This window comes from Rhinopithecus bieti, unplaced genomic scaffold (genome assembly GCF_001698545.2).
Source record: "Rhinopithecus bieti isolate Rb0 unplaced genomic scaffold, ASM169854v2 scaffold_21703, whole genome shotgun sequence".
Lineage (NCBI taxonomy): Eukaryota > Metazoa > Chordata > Mammalia > Primates > Cercopithecidae > Rhinopithecus > Rhinopithecus bieti.
The window spans coordinates 1588234-1612987 of record NW_016812332.1 but is presented as its reverse complement, the minus strand read 5'-3'; the positions used below and the strand labels follow the sequence as shown (position 1 = coordinate 1612987).

Genomic DNA, 24754 nt, shown 5'->3' with positions numbered 1-24754 from the left:
TTTGTAGCTTTGGGGTCAAAACAGGTGATTCGTAAAAAAGGAAGCTGAATTAACAAATATTTTGGTACAATGTTGTGTTGCTTTTTGATGTTAGTAGGAAACTGTTTCTGTGTGCGTTTAGGGTCTTACTGTATTAAAGGGAAGGAGAGGACATGTGGGTGATATTTTGAAGGACTTCTGCCTGTAGAGGAGGATGCCAAAAAGTGAGTTGGTTTATTAATATTGGTTTAAATTGAAAAACATAAGACTAGATTTTGTTGTTATTAAAATGAATTTTGAAACTATTAACCACTACTGATTTATTTCAAACTGCAAGTAATAACATTGGCATAAAGCTAGAACAAGACAAACCACTTAATAAGCCATTAATAAGTGATAAAAATGTCTTAATAAGAGATACTGTGTTTATAAATGGCAGCGTATTAATTGCAAGTATTAACAAGAGATAGATTACTAACAACTATAAAATCTAAGGAAATGCTAAAATTTCAGAGTTTATACCACAAACCTTTGGGGGTAGCTTTCCTTTCTTTTGTTCTTTTCTGTTTTGTTTTTTTTTTTTTTTTGTGAGACTGAGTCTCGCTGTGTCACCCAGGCTGGAGTGTGCAGTGGTACGATCTTGGCTCACTGCAACCACCACCTCCCGGGTTCAAGCGATTCTCCTGCCTTAGCCTCTCGAGTAGCTGGGTTTACAGGCATGCACCATCACGCCCGACGAATTTTTGTATTTTTAGTAGAGACAGGGTTTCACTATGTTTTTCAGGCTGGTCTTGAATTCCTGACCTCAAGTGATCCGCCCGCCTTGGCCTCCCAAAGTGCTGAGATTACAGGTGTGAGTCACCACACCTGGCCAGGGGTAGCTTTTCTTTCTTTCTTTCTTTCTTTCTTTCTTTCTTTCTTTCTTTCTTTCTTTCTTTCTTTCTTTCTTTAAAGAGGTGGGGTCTCACTATATTGCCCAGGCTGGCCTTGGGCTCCTAGGTTCAAGTGATCCTTTTGCTTCAGCTGCCTGCCCACAGTTTTAAAGTGCACATTTCCTTCTAATTCAAGATCCCTTCATCGCCTTTCTTTTGGAAATCTATCTGTTGTTTAAATGGGTACTCTCCAGTGGCTTTTCTCATAGTGGTGATAGCTGACGATTCTGAAGAAAGTCTAAAAGAATTTAATGATAAAAACTATACCTTCTGAGGCTAAAGAACTTGCTTCAAAAAGGAAGGCAGTTCTGAATGCAAATAAATAATGGCAAAATAAGGTTTTTTTCTGTGTTTGCTGTAATAGGCCCCATATTAGCTATCTTTCAGATTTTAAATACAGAATAACATTTGATAAGAAGAGCTTTGCCAAGTGGAAAGAAACAGCAGATAAGGACTTTAAATTGAAATAATGAGCTGCTAAAAAAGATAATGGATCAGGCTGTTCCAAAGCAAATCATGGGGGAAAAAAGAAGAGAGAAACTTTGAAACTGGGTTCTCCAGCATTTTCAAAGACAGGTTCTTCTTTTACCTCAACAAAGTGCTAGCTGTGAGGGGTGGGAATGGAGTGGGTATCCCTGTATAACTGATGCTGAGGAGGGTAGAACGCAATCCCTGCACATACTTACTGACATGGTGGTCCACAGCTTCCACCCAGTTTGTCCCCTTCTTCCCCTAGACGAATAATCCAAGAGACAGAGGCAGTCATTAGTGCCATGATCGACTTTGAAGTTAGACAGAATTGGACTCGCCATTTTAATGTTTAAATTAATTTTACATTTAAAATTAATTTTTAGTATTCAACTAGAACTTGGTAGATGATTCAATTACGTAATGCATTGGAAAATGCTTTATAGATTCTAAAGTTCTCTATAAGTACCAAGTAACATGATAATTGCATGGCATGAAATCACCCTGATCCTCAGTATTAGGACTTTTGTTGTTGTTACAGGATAAAGAAAAATACACCGAGAAGCCATGATTTGGGAGGTCTGAGACACCATTAATTAATGGAAGATTCAGTTTTTCGCTGTCTTTCCTTAGTATACCTTAAAATAATATTCAAACAATAATTATTTTGCCCTTACTAAAATGCAGAATCCAAAGTGATCACATTTACAGAAAATGCTGATCAGAATATAGACAAAATGACTGATAATAGGGTGTGCCTTGCAGCTCGTTTGTTCCACGATTGGTTGCTAACGACTGAAAGAAGAAAAAAAAAAACAAAAAAAAAGAAGAAGAGACAGTGTAAGTTAAAAGAACATTAATTGATTTAGTGTTTGCTATATGCTATACTCTGTGCTAAGAGTGTTTTTTGTGTTCTTCATTTCTTATTCAACTCTATGGGGTAGGTGTTATAGCCACTTTATAAATGAGGATGTGAGTAACAGAGAGGTTAAGTAAATTACCAAGGTCACATAACTAGCAAATTTGATAGCCAGGATTGCAGTCTATGTCTGCTGAATTCCAGATCCCACATTCCTATCCAGTATACCATATATGTGCAAACTGTGCGGAACTCTCAACCTCCTGACTACTTCCTTAAGTTAAAAAAGTCCAGTGGTTACATATATACATACAGTGTGATATAAATAGAGAATAAAATATATTAATGAAGATGTTTAAAATTCTATATGAGTAGAAGAAATTCTGAAGATTTAATATATACATCTGTTGTAAATAGGCAACCCATGTATTCTGCCAGAGAAAGTTTATGCATTTTAAAATGTGTAATTAGAGAAGCCTGAAACAATAGCAGTTTGAGGCCAGGTGCAATGGCTCACGCCTGTAATCCTAGCACTTTGGGAGGCCAAGACAGGAGGATTGCTTGAAAGTGGGTTCAAGACCAGCTTGGGCAACACAGCAAGACCCCTGTCTCTACAAAAAAATTAAAAAGATTAGTTTGGTGTGGTGGTGCTAAGCAACTAGGGAGGCTGAGGTGGGAGGATCTCTTGAGCCCAGGAGTTAGAGACTGCAGTGAGCTATGATCACACCAGTGCACTCTAGCTTGGGTGACAGAGCAAGACCCTGTCTCTAAAACACAAAAAGAAAGAACTGGTAGCAAACAAAGTATTGAGCTATGAAAAATAGAAAACTTCAGCCAGTAACAAGTAACAAGTAACCAATAACAAGTAACAAGTTTGAATCAGTACTGAAAGTCTCACAGCAAAGAAAAACTCAGGACTTGATGGATTCACTGCTGAATTCTACCAAACATTTAAAGAAGAACTAATACCAATTCTTATGAAACTATTCAAAAAAATTGAAGTAGAGTGAGTTGATCCAAATTCATTCTAAAAGGCTAACATTACCCTGATACCAAAACCAAAGACACAATAAAAAGCAAAAAGGCCGGTATCACAAATTAACATACATGCAAAAATCTTTAACAAAATACCAGCAAACTAAATTCACCAACACATCTAAAAGCTCATTCATAGTGATCGAGTGGGATTCATCCTAGAGATATAAGAATGGTTCCACATATACAAATCAATAAATTTGACACATAACATTGACAGAATGAAGGACAAAAACCATCTGATCATCTCCATAGATGAAGAAAAATCATTTGACAAAATTCAATGTTTCTTTATTATAAAACCCTAAACAAATTAGGTGTAAAAAGAATGTGGCTAACACAATAAAGACCAGAAATGACAAACCCATAGCTAACATTGTACCGAATGGGGAAAAGTTGAAACCTTTTTCTTTAAAAATCTGGAACAAGACAAGAATGCCCACTTTCACTACTTCTATTCGACATAGTACTGAAGTCCTAGCCAGAGCAATTAGAGAAGAGGAAGAAATACAGGACATCCAAATTGGAAAGAATGAAGTCAAATTGTTCTTGTTTGCAGATGACATGATCTCATATATAGAAAACTCCACAGACTCTGTTTAAAAATAGCTGTTGGAACTAAAAAACAAATTTAGTAAAATTGCAGGATACAAAATCAATATACAAAATCAGTGGTGGTTCTGTAGACCAAGGGCAAACTATCTGAAAAGAAAGAAATCAATCACATTTACAATAGATTAAAAAAAAAAAAAAAAAAACCAAAAAAAAAAAAAAAAAAAAAAAAAAAACAACCTAGGAATAAATATAAGCAAGGAAGTGAAGGACTTCTACAATGAAAAATATAAAACATTGATGAGGTAAATTGAAGAGGACACTAACAAATGGAAAGATATCTCATATTAATGGATTGGAAGAATTAATATTGTTAAAATGGCCATACTGCTCAAAGCAATCTACAATATCAGTGCAATACCTATAGAAATACCAATGAGATTCTTGATAGAAATATAAAAAAAATCCTAAAATTTGTAAGGCACCACATAAAGTCCCTGAATAACTAAAGAATACTGAGAAAAAAGAACAAAGCTGAAGGCATTATACTACGTAACTTTAAAATATACTACAAAAGAGTGGTAACCAAACACCATGGTAATGGCATGAAAACAGACACACAGACCAATGAAAGAGAATAGAGAAGGTATATGAATAGCTTCTGTAGTCATATAGCTGAAATGAAAGAGAATAGAGAAGTTATATGCTTTTATAACCAACTGATTTTTGACAAAGATGCCAAGAATACACATTAGGAAAAGGACAATCTCTTCAAGAAATGGTACTAGGAAAACTGGATATCTACATGTGGAAGAATAAAACTAGACTGCTGTCTCTTATCACTTACAAAAATTAACTCAAAATGGATTAAAGACTTACACGTAAGAACCCAAACTGTGAAACTGCTATGAGAAAACATAGGGGAAACACTTTATGACATTGGCCTGAGCAGGGATAAGACCTCAAAAAGCACAGGCAACAAAAGCAAAAAAAGACAGATGGAATTACATCAAACTAAAAAGCTTCTGCACAGTGAAGGAAACAATCAACAGAGTGAAGAGACAACCTACAAAATGGGGGAAGATATTCACAAACTGTGCATCTGACAAGGGGCTAATATCCAGAAGATACAGTTGAACCTTGAAAAACATGGGTTTGAACTGCACAGGCCCACTTATATGAGGATTTACTGCCACCCCTGAGATAGCAAGACCAACCCCTCCTGTTTCTCTTCCCTCTCAGCCTACTCAATGAAAAGATCATGATGACCTTTATCATGGTCCACTTCCACCTAATGAATAGTAAATATATTTTCTTGTTCTTAGGATATTCTTAATAATGTTTTCTCTCGCTTACTTTATTATAAGAATATATAATACATATCATTTACAAAGTATGTGGAAATCAACTGTTTATGTTATCGGCGAGGCTTCTCATTAACATGGGCTATTAGTAGTTAAGTTTTTGGAGAGTCAGAAGTTATACACAGATTTTCAACTTTGTCGGGGGTTGGTGCCCCCAACCCCAGCTTTGTTCAAGGTTCAACTGTATAAAGAACTCAACTGAATAGAAAAAAAATGTGATTAAAGAATGGGCAAGGGATCTGAATAGATATTTCCTAAAAGAAGACATACAAATGGCTAACAGGTACATGAATAAATGTTCAGTGTCACTAATCATCAGTGAAATGCACATCAAAACCATCATGAGTCATCATCTTAGCCCAGTTTGAATGGCTATTATCAAAAAGACAAAAAAATCACAAATACTGGCAAGGATGTAGAGAAAGGGGAGCTCTTATACACTGTTGGTGGGAACAGTACAGCCATTATGGACAACAGCTTGGGGGGCGTTCTAAAAAAATTAAAAACAGTAGTACCATATGATCCAACAATTCCAGTACTGGATATATATCAAAAGTAAATGAAATTAATACATTGAGGAGATATCATTGTGTATCATTGCAATAGTATTACATTGTGAGTGTGTGTGTGTCATTTGTGACAACATGGATGAACCTAGAGGACATTATATTATGCAAAGTAAGCTAAGCACAGAGAGACAAATACTGCATTTCTCACTAGTGTGGAATCTAAGAAAGTTGACCTAATACAAGTAGAGAGTAGAATAGTGGTTACCAGAGACTGGGAGACTAGAGGGGCAGGGGATGGGGGGAGGTTGGTCAGGGGGTGCAGAGTGAGAGTTAGGAGGAATAAGTTCTGGTGTTCTATTCTGACAGTTCCTTGTGGCTGTCCTGGTAGTCTCAGTCCATCACTTCCTAGGCCACACCAGAGGCTGCCTGAGTATCCTCAGAATGGCAGTTTGCTCACATCAGAGTACAGTTGTGAGAGAGAGAACCCAAAACAGAAGCTGTAGTCTCTTAGAACGTACTCTTAGGCCGGGCGCGGTGGCTCAAGCCTGTAATCCCAGCACTTTGGGAGGCCGAGACGGGCGGATCACGAGGTCAGGAGATCGAGACCATCCTGGCTAACACGGTGAAACCCCGTCTCTACTAAAAAAAATACAAAAAACTAGCCGGGCGAGGTGGCGGGCGCCTGTAGTCCCAGCTACTCGGGAGGCTGAGGCAGGAGAATGGCGTAAACCCCGGAGGTGGAGCTTGCACTGAGCTGAGATCGTACCACTGCCTCCAGCCTGGGCCACAGAGCGAGACTCCGTCTCAAAAAAAAAAAAAAAAAAAAAAAAAGAACGTACTCTTAAAAATGTCAGACCACATTCTATTGGACTTAGAGACCAACCCTGGTGCAGTATGGGTGGGGAGTGGGGAGTACATGAGGGTGCCAAGTACTAGGAGGTGTGGATTATTGTGAACCGTCCTAGGGACTGATTGTCACAATAAGTATTTCTTTACTTAAAAAATGTACTAATAATGTGCCAAAGTTTTCATGAGGAAATATTGCCTATATTGTGACATAAATACTGCATTTTATATAAAAAGGTCTGGACCAAATCCTCTTTCCGCATTGCACATGGATAGGATTGGTGATTTTGTTAGATTGAGTTTGTAGGTTTAGATGGCCTTTATTATACCAGACTGAAAAACACTTCTTAGAATAGAAGAACTAGAGGTACTAGATTAGAATGTCCACTGTGCCACTTCTGAATCTCAACTTTCTTATCTGTAAAGTAAGACTAACATCAGCCTTGTAGAATTTGTAAAAATCCTGGCCTGCTAATGAAAAGTAAATGGTAGGTCGTGGAATTAGTTGAATAGTAGACAAATAAATGTTTACCTTTCAGAAACACTTTTTTAAAAGGTGCATTAAAATAATTTTAGTACTTTGCTATAATTCAGAAAAGAATGTCACATAGGATTGCCTTTTCTAACTTAATAAGTGAAAAGAAAACCACATTAGTAATTACTGAAAACAATATGAGGCTAATGAGAAGAGCAAAGAGACACTAGCTTCAAGGATGAATATGGAACTAAAATGAAAACTTTTTAAAGGGCATTTGCAACAGTAGGGGCTAAAATTCTAAAACACATTGATATTAAGGATAATGATTTTATAAACCTATGGAGCAAATTTCAAAACATAGGATAAAAGGAGTCAAATGTGTTAATGGAAAAGCAACTGAACTTGATTTTGATTCTTTTCTATCATTTTTTCCTAGACTAGAGATAGATTAAATTCATATCTGAAAATTCTCAATTTTTGAGAAAAGACAAAATGTTTGTCTTTACAGTTTTGTTGTTGCTGCCCTTAGTTGCTTTCATTACCCTCAAATTCAGTATGTTGATTAATTTTCCAACTCAGAGACCTAACATAATATGTCCCTTTTGATTCTTGCACAGTTGCATGGTTTTCTTCTACCTTTCCCAAAGAAGTGGCTTTCCTTCTACTTTTTATTGCTAATTAAAAAATACATTCAGAACAATTCACACAACACGCATAGTTTAAAAGTAATTATTAAAAAATAATTACCCTACTGTATTCATTTCTTGGGGATGTTGTAATGAAGTACTGCAAACTGGGTGGCTTTAACAATGCAGCCTTATGTCTTTTTATTCTGGAGGCTAGAATTCCGAGATCAAGGTGTCGGCAGCATTAGTCCTTTCTGAAGGCTGTAAGGGAGAAACTGTTCCGTGCCTCCCTCTTGCCTTCTTCCGGAGGTTTGCTGGCAATCTCGGGCCCTCCTTGGCTTGTCGATGCCTCATCCCTATCTCTGCCTTCATCTTCACATGGTGTTTTTCCTGTGTGTGTCTGTGTGTGTGTGTGTGTCTGTAACACAATTTTCATTTGTGTAAGAACACTGGCCATACTGGATTAGAACCCACCTTAATGACCTCCTCTTAACGGCATTTGCAAAACCCCTATTTTAAAGTAGGTACTGAGGGTTAGAACTTCAACGTACCTTTTTTGGGAGAGCACAATCCAACCCATGACACCTACCCAGGGTGTAATTACCATTTCAGAAATGACCACCTGGAAATACTACACTCTCTGTTCTCTGTGGTAATTAAGATTGGACTTTAATGAAAATGATTTCTGTGTCTTTCTTTTTTCTTATTTTTTCTGAGACAGAATCTTGCTCTGTCGCCCATGCTGTAGGGCAGTGGCATAATCTCGGCTCACTGCAACTCTGCCTCCCAGGTTCAGGCAATTCTCCTGCCTCAGCCTCCCGAGTAGCTGGGATTACAGGCATGCGCCACCATGCCCAGCTAATTTTTGTGTTTTTAGTAGAGACAGGGTTTCACCATGTTGACCAGGCTGGTCTCGAATACCTGACCTCAAGTGATCCACCTGCCTCAACCTCCCAAAATGTTGGGATTATAGGCGTGAGCCACTGCGCCCCACCTGTGTTTTTCTTTATAGTCTAACTACCTGCGCATCATCTCTAAAATAAAGATAGTTTTTAAGGCATCTTTTAATGAAATAGATAAGCTTTGAAAAGCAGGACTGTAAATTATAAGTCATTTATAATATTATCTTCAATTCCCTGAGACAATCTTTATTAAAAATGCTTACTTTCATAAGTGAAGATAAATAACTTTAAAACAGTACCGATAGCTTTCAGCAGGCATAATAGTAGAAGTGATGTTTTGTGAGCTCCATTTTGGATCACGTTTTAATTTTTTTATGCTTAGATACTACCTCCTCAGTTGAGGACTAATATCCATATACACTTTTCTAGAATGTGTTTTATTTCTGCAGTTTATTCATATTGGAACAAAATCCATGGTCATGGTCTCCAAACGGTTTATTACTAAGGACTCAAATTACCATGTTCATTTTAAATCCATTTTGAAATGTTTTAATCTGGTAAACAGCATTTATTAAGATAGATTCAAGTCTTGTCATTCTTTATGAGTTGACAGATATCTATTTAATCAGTGGGACTCTTGATCAGCATGAGTTATCTTGTGTAGTAAAATACTGCTGGTGCAATACTAGTTAAAAGCAAAGAAACTTGATGTTTTAGTGACCCTGTTAAGCCTTAATAAGGAATGAATGTAAGATTTAGTTTAAAAAATATTGAAAATAATTCATGTCTGTTCTATCTTTGGAGATTCCTAAAATCAAGTTTGCTCAATGTAAAATACACACACATGCACACACACACACAGCTTTTACTAAATTCTGCAGCATAAAAGAACGGTTAAACTAAATTCCTTGAAATCACATTTTTGTTTTAATTAAAGTCTTCAACCCTGTGAGTACGGAGGGTTGCCAAATTTCAAATGACCCATGCTGAATCCAGCAGGTTGCTCCTGCTCACCCATTGCTCTCCCCCTTATTAAAATCTTTTCTTTGTCTGCCGTGGAACCTACTGTAGGAAAAGGGAAAAGAGAAACACTTTGCCACAGAATAGATCCTTCATAAGTCTTTGTGGAACAAAATACATTTTGTTGGAAGAGTCATCAAGAACTGGGAGTTCAGGAATTGGAAATGGGTAGAAGTGATAGAAGGATTGGAATAGGGTAGTTTACCCTCAGATTCCGTTTGTTTCAGGATTACTCACAAAAAAGCACCCTCTCTCACACACACAATGGACAACTGCTACTCTACCTGAAATACTCAGCTCATTTTAATGATTAGCACATATTCTGTTTTTACAAGGTAGATACTGCTGGAAGGCATTCTTGCGGATTAGTTTGGTCCTGTTGCCTTCTTTCTTATATCTGAGGTAAAGAGAGTTTTGCATTGACTGCTAGGGTGGGGAAGTGGGGCTTTGTGGTGTAGAGAATGGGAATGGTGATTAAGATTCAAATAAAGGCACTTTCAGCTTAGTATCTAAGAAAGAGAAGACTAAATAAAACAGACCTTCTAAGGACACATTCATCTGTTTGGAGATTTTGCTTTAAGCTAACACCAAGCCCAAACAAGGAGAGGGTAGAATGGGGTTTTTGTCTCTTATTAACTTTTTAAAAATTTCCTTTTCACTGACTTATCTTTATGATGGGAATATATGGTTCATTATTCTGCCATGTTAAGGTTAAACAGGCATCTGGGGCTGATCAGACACCTAACTACAATCTAAAAAGTTGTTTGTTTGAAAAAAGTGTTACAAGTTTCATCTAAAAATGTACTTTCAGAACTTTGTAAATTTGGAATTGCTTGTAAATGAAATTCTGTTTATAGTTCTATGAGTATATTTTGATTTTTTTTTCTAGACAGAGTTTTGCTCTGTTGCCCAGAGTGGAGTGCAGTGATGCTATCTTGGCTCACTGCAACCTCTCCCTCCCGAGTTCAAACAGTTCTCCAGCCTCGGCCTCCTGAGTAGCTGGGATTACAGGTGCATGCCACCATGCCCGGATAATTTTTTGTATTTTTAGTAGAAATGGAGTTTAGCCATGTTGGCCAGGCTGGTCTTGAACTCCTGACCTCAAGTGATCTGCCTGCCATGGCCTCCCAAAGTGCTGGAATTACAGGTGTAAGCCACCATGCCTGGCCATATTTTGAATTTTGAATGTCATTTCTATCACAAGGGAGCCTAGTTTAAGTAACTGTTTCAAGTGCTGACATCTGAAATAGGCCATAAGGCATAACTTTAGTGAATATATTTTCGTTTTCTATATAAAACTATATTTTCTAGAAACTATTTGAAGTCAAGAACTGTATTAAATGGATTTCTGTTCCTTTGATACATAGGGTATTGCCTTGCACACAGTAAGTGGTCATTTAACATTGAGGAATTAGTACATGAATGGCTCCACAGAGTGTAGGAAGAGAACCTTCCCAGAGGTCATTTAGATGAGGAGAACTGTGAGTTTGAGTATTGTCATCTAGGTGACAAAAGAAGTTATTCTTTATTATCAATTCATTCACAAATATTTAGTTGAACCCTTCAGATTGCTAGTCACTGTGCTGAGGGCTCTGTGGGGAACGAAGATGAATGAAACAAACTCCATCCTCAAGGAGTTTGCTTTCCATTGGAAAAATGGTGATAATAATAACACACAAAAACATGATGATGGCCACAGCTGAGTTACAGATAATGCTTTTGTAGTTCAGCAGAGTGTAAGGACAGTTGAGGTGTTTGGTGATATTGAATTTGAATTTGGAAATGTGATGAAGGAAAAGAAGGTATGTACCAGCAAGGTATGCCTTCCACTGCACTTATCAGAAAAATTAGCCAGTAGTAGCTTAAACAAAGATTAGTTATTTTTTTTTTTTCAAATAATTAGAAGTGTAGAGGTGGGTGAATGTTGGTATTGGTTTAACAACCAAACAAAGGCAGAGCTAATATCTCTCTTGGTTCTCTTAGTCTCTTCAACATGGATACCTCATCTCCATCCTGTCTGCTCTCAAGGCAGGAAGGGTGAGGGTACCTGGAGGTCAAGCCACTTTCATAGTTTTTGTCAGAAAAGCAAAGTCTTTCTCAGAAGCTCCAAGTTAACTTCTCCTTACATCTCGTTGGTCAGAACAGAGCCACATGCCTGCCTTTAATTATCATGGTAGCATCCAGACTATACTAGAAAGGTCTAAAAATGTCAGTCTCAAATAAAAAGCACAAGCGGAAAAGAACAAACTAAAGTTTTCCTTTATTGCTACTACTAAGAATAAATATGGAGTATCTGATTAATAAAATAGTCTGTCAGAATTTAGTGGGTAATCAATCATGATCTTTAGATTTGTCTATTTTAGTGGATGCTATTGGTTGAATAGTTTTACAGAGTACCATACTAGTAAAAGTGTGACATAAAAGTCTACAACAAGCACTTGAATGATTAAAGACTCCTTTAATCATAGAGATGGATATCTGAATAGAGAACCTGTCACCCACAGCTCAAGTCTTTTAATACTACCAGCACAGAGAACTTGCATTAACAGTTGGCTGATTTCTTGTCTCCATTTGAGAAAGTATGGTTGTTTTTTTTTTCTTTGTCTGCCCTTCCATTCCTTCCCTCTGTCCCTCCGTCCCTCTTTTCTTTCCTTGCTCCCTCCCTGCCTGCCTCCTTCCCTTTTTAGACTGAGTCTCCTTCTATTGCCCAGACTGGAGTGCACTGGCACCATTATAGCTCACTGCAGCCTTGAACTTCTGGGCTCAAGCAGTCCTCCTGCCTCAGCCTCCTGAATAGCATGAGCCACCACAGGGATGTGAACTACTGGGCCTGACTCCTTTCAGTTTCTAGAAGGGACTTGTTTCTGTTATTCCTTTCAAATGGTCATTGTCACCTTTGTTGATGTTGCCAACAAAGGAGATTTATAAGGAAACATCTTTGCTATCTTTAAATCATTAGACCAGTGTGATGGAGGAAAAGTTGCTCACAGTTTTTTTTTATTAATCTCACATCAGTTTTAAAAACATGTTTTAGTAGAGGAATATGAAGTGCTTTATAGTCCAACAGATCAGGAAGGATGGATAGCTCTGGTAGTTAATAAAACAAAACAAAACAACAGCAACAAACAGCTCTGCATGTTTTACAGCATTTCCACCTCTTAAAGGTAATTTTCTTCCTTGGTAATTTGTGGTTGCTTGTGGTGAGGGGCATGTGTGTGTGTGTGTGTGTGTGTCTGTGTGTGTGTGTGTGTGAGAGAGAGAGAGAGAGAGTTTGTGGACATGCGTACGTTTTACCTGAACCACCCTAACCTTAGACTCTTTCTTCCTCTGGACTCCTTGGGGACCACAACTATGAAGGAGCAAAGACAATCAGCTCCTGGTGATTGTTATACATCAGTGGCTTTTAAACATTAGTGTGTGTGAAAATCCTTCAGGGAGCTTGATAAACATGAAGGCTTACAGGCCTACTGATTTATTAAGTCGGGCAAGAGTGGAGATTGGGAATCTAAAGGTACTCCAAACAATTCTGTTGCAGGTGGCCCCTGGACTCCGCTTTAAGAAGCACTCCTGCAACCAGTGAGCAAGATGGTAGGGGCAGTTAGGAAGACGACTCTCGCACTGGGCCTCAGTGTGTCTCACCTGCTCTGGTCTTTGAAATCTGAGGTCTCCGAAGTGTGATGTGAGCACTCCAGGTGGTTTGTAGGGAGACTCATTTTGATTCAGAAAGGAAATAATGAAACTTCTATTTATATCTATTTTTGACTTTGCCATTTAAAATTTACTTTTTATTTGTGTTTTGTAACATACATGCTGTATTAGAACAGTTTTATACATTCGTACTTTAGAAATAGAGTGGTACACATGTATTAGAGGCCTGTTCTAGAAACTGTCTTACTGATAGTGGTGCATGATCAAAGAAGTTTGGAGGGCACTGCTTTAAACGATTTACAAGGCCAAAATCCATATCTCTTTCCAACTGTCTGCAAGAGTTTATTGTTCCTTAGTTGTTTTTCATTTAGGTATCAACATTAGTCAGTGCTTCTTTTACTACTATATACATACACACAGAACAGAGCAAAAGATTGGGAGGACAAAAAGGGTTTACAATAAAAGGCAAGTAGAAGTATCTGTGTGCTAAGGTTAGTTATCTGACTGAACACCTTTACTTGAACAACCTCCTACTGAGAAATCAGAAGAATCAAGGTAACCTCAGTCTCTCAGGTTCTGGCCCTCGCTTCAGCCGTGAATAAAGCTTACCTTCTAGTAATGGTGACTCAGTTGCCCAAAAGTGGATATAAATAAATGTGGATTTTCTAGAGAGTTTACTCATTCTTTGTCTTTAAAACTTGATTTAACCCATTCTGTTCACACAGGACCCTTTCCTATAAAGTATTGTCTGGTCGAGGTAACACACGCACACACACACACACACACACGCTTTTTTAACTGCATAACGTTACTTTTAAAAGATACTTTTAGATTGCAACAACTAAAAACACTGATTTGTCACTATAATTATGAATGTAGTCCCATAGGTAAACTTTCATTTTCCTTATTTTAGAGCTAGCATCAAGACTTTGCCTACTCATATTTTTTATTCTTTAAAATAATCTATAGGATCCAAAGATGCCATGTCTTTTTATCTAGGTTCTTCTAGTCAGTATTTCTAGACATAAGGCCATTATTACCTTTCTGCGAGTTTTGTCTCTGACACACACACACACACACACACACACACACACGCCTAATCTATTTATTTAATAGAATTGTAAATAAAGGAGAAAAGGCATATGTACAATTTCTGGTTTAAGGCTGGGCATGGTGGCTCTCCCCTATAATCCCAGCACTTTGAGGGGCTAAGGTGGGTGGATTTCTTGAGCCCAGGAGTTTGAGATCAACCTGGGCAACATAGAAAGACCGTGACTCTACTAAAAAAAAAAAAAAAAAAAAATTAACTGGGCATGGTGTTGTGTATTTGTAGTCCCAGCTATTCAGGAGGCTGAGGCAGGAGGATTGCTTGAGCCCAGGAGGTTGAGGCTGCAGTGAATGAACAGTGATTGCACCACTGTGCTCCAGCCTGGGTGACAGCAAGATGCTGTCTCTAAAGTAAGTAAGTAAGTAAGTAAGTAAGTAAGTAAGTAAGTAAGTAAATAAATAAATATTATCATTGAAAAACTTTAGCAGTTTCTCTCAATATTGTTAATATTTTAGTAGCCACATAGCACAGGCAGTGTCTGAAGATCTGAAATCTATTTTGGTTTCTTATTTTAAAAATCATCTTTTATTTTAATGCTATTTATTACTGATATTTATCAGCATTATTGTTGCATGGGTCTGAGTAATTTGAAGACGATTGGCAAAGTTGGACTTAAAACGATAATAAATATAGCTACTACTAATAATATTTATTGAGGCTACATGTGCCTGACACTGTGCAAGGCACTTTATTATCTCATTTAATCCTTGCAATAACCCTGTGAGGCAAGTGCTCTTATTATTATTCCACTTTACAAATGAGGAAGTGAAGATGTGGGGAGGTGAGAAAACGTGCCTTCAGCCACTCAGCTAGTAAGTTGGAGAACAGGCAGGACTCCAAATATAAAGGGTCTATTTTTTAGCTATGTGTATATATTCTGCTTCTTAGTATCTGCCTTTCTACTGTGACTGGAGGATTGGCTCTTTTGTAAGATTGGGAGTTGGAATGGGGACAGACCTCTTTGGGGGAAAACAAACACAGCCTACCCTACCCTAAAGGAGAAGCCCAAACACACAATTGGGATAAGGGCCATCCGTATACAACTCAGAGAGCATCATTTCACTTGTATTTTGTGTGAATAGAGTCCCCCAGAGTTCTGCAAAATGGTAGTACTGCCTGGGAACTTCTGTCTTGAGCACAAGTTGGAAGGGGTTATGGAGTTTGTGTATTTATAAATATTAGCAGCTTTTTATGGATTGGGGAGCTAGGAAGCTAGGTGGAGGGAGGGCCATCTAGACTCTTTGGAGGAAACTGGGTCTGTGTCACTTGTGGGGCTCACTAGGTGTCCAGGTTCCATTCTCTCTGAAACGTTTTATTTTCACTGATGAAACTGTTTTCAGTCCTTTGATCCAAGGTTATTAGTATTTCTGCATCTCAGTTTACTCCTTTCTAAAATGGAAATGATCATTGTTTTGTGTATTAGAGAAATATTGGATGGATTGGCAAGAAAGGTCTTCAAGTGGTAGGTTGCTGTCTCCCTTATGACAGTGTCAGGTAATGACTACTTGCAGTTTCAGGCTGATATTTTCCTTCGTCTCTAAGATGACACCCTTTGAAGATTTCTTAGGTGTGATGTTTTTAGAGTCGAGAGGTCAGGAATCCCATCTGTCTGTGTGTGTTTGTATCTCCCATACCTGGGACATCATAAGGGTTCAAAAAAATAACTGTTGAGTAATTTAAAGTTGCTTAGCCATTGTGAGCCTCAGTTTTCCTTGTCTATAAAATGGGGATAATAGTGTGAATCTCATAGTAGTCTTAAGAGGATTAAATTGGATAAAATATTAAAGAGCTTAGTGCAGTACCTGCCACACTGTAGGTATACAAGAAATGCTTTCTTTTAATAGTTATTATTCTGATTATTGTGATTTATCTTTAAAAGATAACTCTTGACTCTGCTGCTTAAAACCTCTGTGCCTTCAAACAAATTGAGCTCTCTGGGTCTTTTTATATAAAATAGGGATACTACTACTACCTACTTCACTGATTGTTGTAAAGTTTAAATAATATTTAGAATTTACATTTACTTAGTGTGTATTATATGCACCACTGAATTAGACACACTGTCTCATTTAATCCTTGGAAAAAGTCCTTTAAGGTAGGTAGCATTGTAGGTAGGTAGGTAGAATTGTAAAATTCTCATTTTACAATTTCGAACACCAGGTCTCGGGGAATGAGGGTCTCAGTCTAAGGTCACATCGGTAGTAATAGCACGTGTCTGTCTGAAGCCACTGTTCTGTACTTTACAAACTCTAAATCTATTTAAAAGGGCCATACACATATGTGGGCCATTATCATAGCATCTCTTTCTTTGGGCCTGAGGGCTGCAATACAGTAGAGTCCTTATTTGTCCTGTTGAGGGATTTAAATGCATCATAGTGGAATAAATATTTAAAGAAATAACACTTTCCCAAATTTTTCTTTGGTTTTGAAATTTTCACTTTTTTTTTTCTTGTAATGATCTGTCTAAAAATACTGAATTCTGTATTTCCAAGATCACAAAGGGGTAAAACCACTTGGCCAAAATTTGAAATTAGGTTATTTTTGTGTTACGTTGCCCATTATGTGAGTCTTGAAGTGGTTATTAAGTCAAATCAGCTACTAAACTGGGAGGTCACTTAGTTTTAGGACTATGTCAATTGACTAGTCAAAAACTTTTGTTGTAAAGAAAAGAAATGACCTATTGTTATGAATTTTAAGCAGCTAGATTGACTTTCTATGAGTGTTAACATTTTGCCAGAGAATCATGATTTTGAACATATCACACATCCAGACCTGGGAGCTAAAACTAACTAGTACATTTCCTCTTGTGTGTCTTAATTAAAAACTAATGTAAGAAACGAGAAGAATTGGTTCCTACCTTGAAATATTGTTTCCCGGACAGATCTTTCCTTCCTGGAAGTCATTCCAAAGTTGTTTGAAGTGTCAGGTTCAGAGGTAATTGAATTTTTCTATCTAGTGAAAAGAGGTGGCTCTCTTATTTTGGTCGGTTATTCCCAGGGTTTTGAGCTTTGAAAAGGTTTGACTTAGAAACCATGAGGTACTAATGCGCTACATTTTTGATTTACTGTTGATTGACATGTCTCTGTTCAATGTAAACAGCTTAAATGGAGATTGTAGTTATAGAAATGGAATTTGCATTTGAGTACCTTCTCCTGTATGATATAATGATTGTTTCATATTTATCAAAATAACAAAAGGGGATATTAATGTTTTTGTAATGAGTTGTAAATGAGAATATTGAATTTGGAATAATTAAATTATATGTTGCTTAGGTTTTTCTTCTTGGACGCTACCATTTTAAGAAACATACAGTTCATGTGAAAGTCTGAATAAAATTCACTGAGTAGCATCAAGGACCTCTGAGTCCAGGAAACTGAGTTTGGCAGTACTAATTTGTATTAAAGTTGTTGTTGCATGACAGCCGGAAAAAGATTTAATGCTTGCCACCTGAATCAAGGCATGGAACATTGGTTTCTATAACTGCCATGAATTTGAATCGAGGCCAGTATCTTGAAATTTGAAATAAACTGATACTCTGTCTTGAAAGATGATACAGGCCACTTATGTACTGTAAGGTATTTAGAAAAGAGTATTTCAGTTTAATTTTTTAGCTATACATACACCCACACACGCATACACACACACATGCACACACACACACACACACACACACACACACACACACACACATATATCTTTCAAATTGTTAGGCTCCTCAGCACTGTGACCTCCAGTGGTTCTTGCTGTTAGAGGCTCACACAGAGGAACTCGGAAATGCCTGCAGCCATTTATTATCCACTTTCAACCAGGAGTTAGCAGTAAGTTTGCACCAGGTTCCAGGTTTGGCATTTCTCCTCATACCACGGAGGAGCTGCTCACTTCATCAGAAAGTCATTATCCCTCTTGCATGTCACTATGGTTCAAAGTATTACAGTATTGCTTTAGGAATTTAGATTTTAACCCAGCCACCAGATGCAAAATCCATTCACATGCCTAGCACAATAAAAATGATGATGATGACAATAATTCATATTTTGCATTTGCAAAAACATATTTCATCTGAAGGGCTTTTGTAAATGGAACATGCATCTTGAGACTACTTTATAGAAAGTGATCTTTGAGTCCAATATGGAAATGAAATGAATCTACCTCTGGAGTAAAATGTGGTAGCCATTTAATTATTTTTAACAAGCTACATATTAAGCACAGTTGTATCTTTATGCAATAAATGTTTTGCTGAAGAACTTTATCCATTATATTTCACATTAAAATTTTCAGACTTTATTTTTAATCTTACTAAAAAATAACATGTTCTTTTGATTAGAAAATACTCAGAAAGTTGACTATTTAAAAATAAATCTCTGTTGAGTCTTTTTGTCAAGCCAAAAAAGATTCCTTAATGTATCGCATAGATGTGTCCCGGGTTTTCTTACGGCAGCACAAGTCCTACTTCATCTTGGGGTGGTGTGGAGTGGGGGGTGATAAGAACTGCAACAGCATACTCTCTTGATGGACAGAACCAATGCACACTCAACTCTTAATTGCACAAATGCAAATAATCCAGACCATTTTCTTTTCCCTTTAGGCTTCCTCGCTAGATGATCTCATCCACTCCTAAGGTGTCAAATAGCAGCTCTACTGATGGCCCATTCCTTTTCATCTCTTCTTCCCAACTCTTGCCTTATTTTCTGCTTAATCTTTTAAACTATCTGATGAACTCCTCTTTCAAGATATCTCACCAGGAACTCTGTCTTAGTTTTATGTTGCTATAACAGAATACCACAGACTGGGCAACCTATAAAGAACAGAAATTTAATTCTCATACTCCTGGAGTCTGGAAAGTCCAATATCAAGGTGCTGGCATCTCATGAGGGACTTCTTTACTGCGTCATTTCATGATAGAAGATGGAAGGGCAAGAGAGCTTGAGAGAGGAAGAGATCAAACTTACAGCTTCATACCCTTCAATAATCAGCATTAATCCATTCATGAAGATGGAGCCCTCATGGCCTAAACACCTCCTATTAAGCGCCACCTCCCAACACTGTTGTACTGGGGATTAAGTTTCCAACACATGCATTTTGGGAAACATGTTCAAACCATAGCACTTTCAAATCCCAAAATAAGATATCCCTTGCAATAGTATCTTACCAAACACAGTGGCTCATGCCTGTAATCCCAGCACGTAGGGAGGCAGAGGCAGGAGGATTGCTTGAGCCCAGGAGTTTGAGACCAACCTGGGCAACATAGTGAGATCTCATCTCTACCAAAAGAGGAAAAAAGTCTCTATCTGCACGACTTAAATAAATGATCTCTTACGTCCATGCTCTTCTGTTGTAAATGTTCAAGACTTGAGACAGCTTCTTCCTTCTCAAATCCAATTAGTTCCTGAATTCGATACACTTATCTTCAGCATGGTCCCTTGCATCTGCCCACTGCATATATGAACCAGTCAATGGGCATATTATTGCTAACTGTAGGATAAAGGAACAGAAAGAAGGTAAAACTCATATCACTCAGTTTCCCTGGTTGCTAATATCACTTAGATGGTGGAGGCGGAGTTAAAACTATTGGCCAAAATAAAGCTGTAGGTAACTTGCAGCTTTTGCTTATTCTGTAACGATAGGAATAATTTAAAAGTTTGAGGCTACGGCAGAAATGAAGTGTGTCTGATTTGGCCAGTTGTAACAGTTTATAGCCTGGCATGCAATTATAAGTTATCTTAAGTGAAGATGAAAGGAAAAAAAGTTTGTTAGGTATAATTAGAGAAGAAAAACCTATTTCAACACTAAGAACTGTAGCTGTTTGAGTAGCATATTGCCATCATACAAAGGTATCTTGTGGTATTTTCACCACCTTCAACTAGTAACTATAGTGAATATATTCCCCATCAAAGACTATTTTTAAAAAATCTTCAAATTCTGTCTTTTTTAGAGTATTTTGTAGGGTTTATATCCCTGAAAAATATGTCCTTGTGAAATTTTGTATTTTTCTTTAGACTATAAAAATTCTCCCACTTCTTACTTCACCAAATTGTGTGTGTGTGCGTGCATATGTACATGCATGCTTTATATTGATGGAATGATTTAGTATATTAAATAACCTGTTTACATTCCCACTATTCAGGGCAGGACACTCACTTGTATGAAATCATTTGTTTTTGAGATAAACACTTTGATCTGTCATTGTAGGTTTCCATCATTGTTGTTCCTCTAAAAATAATATTAAGTGCAAAATTTCCCTTTATAGATGAAAAAATAATATACACCAGTATTCATTCTAAAAGGTTTTGCCAAACAGTATAAATTTAAATCTTTGGTTGAAACTGTGATATGTGCTGGTTTCCCTTCTGTTTCAATAATGGCTATACATTAGTGATGCTGTGCTATATTCATGCAATTTATAACACATATTGAATGAAATAGAATTATTATTATATATTTTTTAAATGAAGTCTCACTCTTTCACCCAGACTGGAGTGTAGTGGCACGATCTTGGCTCATTGCAACCTCCGCCTCCCGGGTTCAAGCAATTCTCCTGCCTCAACCTCCCGAGTAGCTGGGACTATAGGCACGTGCCACCATGCCTGGCTAATGTTTGTATTTTTAGTAGAGATGGGGTTTTACCATGTTGGCCAGGCTGGTCTCGAACTCCTGACCGCTAGTGATCCGCCCACCTCGGCCTCCCAAAGTGTTGGGATTACAGGTGTGAGCCACTGCACCTGGCCAATAGAATTATTAAGTATTATACAGAAAAATGCATTTAGAAGAGAAGTCATTTAATACAGTGTGGTAAAGTGAAGTTTAACTGACTGGATTCAGTATATGTAACACATTATATGTTTTCCTATGTTGTGAAAGAGAGTTGCCAATCTTTAGATGCAACCCTAACCTGTTATAATGCCTCAATCTTATTTTGTTTGGTTTTAATCCCTGCTATATCTTAGAATTTTGTATGGGGTTAGAAGCAGAGCAAGGGTTTTTTCTCCAGCTGTTCTTCAAGGATCTTCCACTTAGATTGGAGCAATGTGCTTGTATAAATCTTGCCACACTTTTAGTGCTTCTGTAAGGTGAAAATGCTCAAATAGGGTTATGTAAATACAAACTTACTTTGGGCAAAAAAAAATTAGAGGGAAAGAGATGAACTATAACAGATCTGGGTTTTCATCAACATTTTGTTTCATGAGTCTTTGGAGATGTGGCTAAGTTGAGTAACTAACTAAATACTTATGCTTCAGTTCTCTATAAGCCTTTCTTGTGCTGTATTTTGAATGGAAATAATTTTAAAGCAGTTTTTTCTTCGGTATTCACAAAATTCTTTCCAACAACATTATCAGTGAATTGGATGACATTGAGATAGCAGGAATACTATTGTGTTTGCATGTGTTTTTTAGAAATGGAAACTCTTTAAAAAAACACAGTGGAACCAGAATAATGCCTTTATTGTTCATTCTTAACAGAAGCTCCATTTTCTTTTGTAGGGTGGAAATGGTTGACTTTAATTATCCTTAGTCATGTGAATATTCTGTGAATTTTTGCCCTGTCTTCTAAAAGAGTTTGTGGGGGAATGGCCACCAAGTCTGCAGCTCCAGTGTAGTCATTCCTGTGTTCTAAAAGCTCAGTATTTGATTTAATTGCTAAGGACAATTGCATCAATGGGGATTTTTTTGACTTGATGTTTACGTTGCAAACTAATTAAGTCCTGGGTATAACGTGCATTAAAATGTACATAATTTGAGAGCCAAATTATATGTATTCTCTCATACTGGGAGTTCTTTAAATTGTGGTAATGATTATTTGTTGATATTCATGGGGACCATATGATGTGAGACATCAGAACATTGTCTCAGCTTGATGTGCTTATAGTCAGATAACAAGCAATTCGTATATATTGATACAGAAAATGGTGAACAAAGAAAGTAATCCTACCGATGGGCTTAGTAACTGTGGTCTTTATGTATGCTGGTGTCTCATTTTTAACTTAATTTAGATAGGGCTCGTGTGTGTTGAAGGAGAGAGGTGCAGCTACACAATTTAGAGGCTATGGAACATTTTTGAAAAGTCAGAAATCTATAGTACGCAAACATTTTAATTATCTAGATAACACAAAGAGGGGACCTTTGGTTATTAAAATAGTCAGCCTGGTTGATGTTGGGCTATTCCCTTGCAAATGGGAACTTTCAGTGTTTCAAGAATTATTCTTTATGCTTGTTTTCTGTAAATAATTTATCTAATGCCAAAAATATATGTCTAGTAAAGAAATTTAGCTCCTTTTGGAATTTTCAGTGCAGACTTACTAGGGAAGATTTTTCTTAATATATGCCAGCTAGGGATTATGTTTTAAAACAAACAGAACAGAACACAAAATCAACAAACTCATAGGAAAAGATATACCATGGAAGGGAAAAGAAAGCAGAAAAAAAAGATTTCAGGCCTGTAGGAATGCAAAGAGTTGATTTCTGTATTTAACAGGGATGTCTAGGATTCAGATTCTGAACATGGATGGCAGCAGCCTGATTCTCCATAATGCAAGGAAATAGCTTAGAAGAAGCTATAAAGTTCTGTCATGTCATGGCTTGGTGAGCGAGGATGGATTTACACGATCAAGGATATAAATGGCTTTGAGTGAGTCGTTAGTCATAAGGTCCACGATTCTTCATAATTGACATGGCTTCCCCTTGTCATTCAGACAGACAGCAGTAAGGACATGGGGCTGCAGCCATTGTCACTACAGCCCTAAGAGTCCACATGGGCGCTGCTGTGAGGATTCTGAACTCTCCGTGCAGGAGAACACTGTGTGCCTCTCGAACCGTCTGTGTGCAGCTGTGGTTTTGGATGTGTTGCATCATTTTAGAAATCATGGCCAGAGCTCCAGCTTTAAGTTTCTCACTTTCATTTGTATGATTTAGAGGAGAGAAAATGAAAACTGGTTCCCTTTCCCTCCAAGTGTGACCTGTGTTCACACGTTAGCTTATGTTTTGAGAAAAGGGTGGGAGTGTTCTCATGCCATTCATTATGATTCAGCCTTAAAAGGCATAGTCGAATGAGGAGAAAGGAAAGTGTATTCTCTTTAATTTAAAATATTTTGGATAGACTACTGGGTGCCTTCCCTGCAAGGAACCATGGACATTTGACACATTCTGAAAGAGTTGGACACAGCTGATTTCCTTTGACTACCAGGAAAAGTATGGAGAAGGAGAAAGGGAAACCTCTGTGTGCATGGGTTTTTGTGTGTTGATGTCACTGGGGAGGGTAAGGTTTTGATTGCGTTACTATATGTCAAGTATATTTTAAAATGTGACCTAAATCTAAAGGTAATGCTAGCTCCAATCAAAGACTTTTCTATTAAAATTTAAAGTTATTTTCGGTGTCTCGTTCTACATTTTTAATAGTGACATAGTTGTAAAAATTATTTGGAAGGTTGGTGGTAGTTAAAAAAGTTAGCAGTTCCACTGCATAACATTTAGTTAACAGCAGCATTGTAGCTTTGGTTGAGCTGGGCTGTGGGAATGCAGGTCTTTAGCTAAGGATGGATATGATTTTACTTTATTTTTTTTAAGGTGGAGAAATGAATGAGGCATGCATTCATGTTTTTCACCTAGGCCAAATGGAAGACTTTTCAGTGATGTAACCCATTAGGCTGGAGAAGCTTTTCTGTGGCGCTGCCCCGCAGTGCTGAGAATAAGTTATGAATGCTGCACTGTTTTCAGTGCAGAGGGCTTTGCCGGGAAGAGAGCGGTGTGCCTGGGCCCCAGCTATTGAGAAGATGCCAGTCAGGGATGAAAACGTCTTTCATGAAACTATAGCTAACTTCCCTGTGACACATTACCATAGAGCAGAGATTATTTTTAAAACCAATAGTATGAAAATAAGCACAATACCTTATAAAAGTCGGAAGGCTTTATTTTAAAGTATGCACATTGAGTGACTAAAATATACAAGTTTGTGTCAGAATTTTTTTTTTTAAGTGAATTGGTCTCAGCAATTTGCCTTCTCTCCCTCTCTCTCCCTGTTCACAGCTCTGATTTCTTTTGCCTTTTGGTTACAACTACAAAAGATGTCTTCTGAGACAAATGCTGGTCCATGACATCAGGATGAAGGAATGCTCAGCCCAGTCCTGCATGTTTGAAAGCATCAGCTGCTTGAAAAAAATGTTACATTTTCCAGGATGGATTAAAAAATTAAGGATGATCCCTGAGAGCAGGGAGTTAGTTTCAGACCTTTACACAAGTTTTCTTATTTTTTATTTCCAGAGATTAGAAACATACCAACATTGGAATTGGATTTTGAACATTAGTAATATAGCATTTTCTTGAAACAGGAAATGTGCTGTGGTCTTTATAAAACAAATGATAATAATGGATGACAGTAACAATAATTGGACAGCATACAATTCTATAGTTTGTAAAATTACAAACTTAAAATTGTAAA

General features: G+C 37.4%; 1 protein-coding gene across 1 annotated transcript in view; it reads left to right on the top strand.

Moving 5' to 3' along the window:
• The window catches only part of NPAS3 (neuronal PAS domain protein 3), an 884282-nt gene that overhangs the window by 26775 nt on the left and 832753 nt on the right, over positions 1 to 24754 (top strand).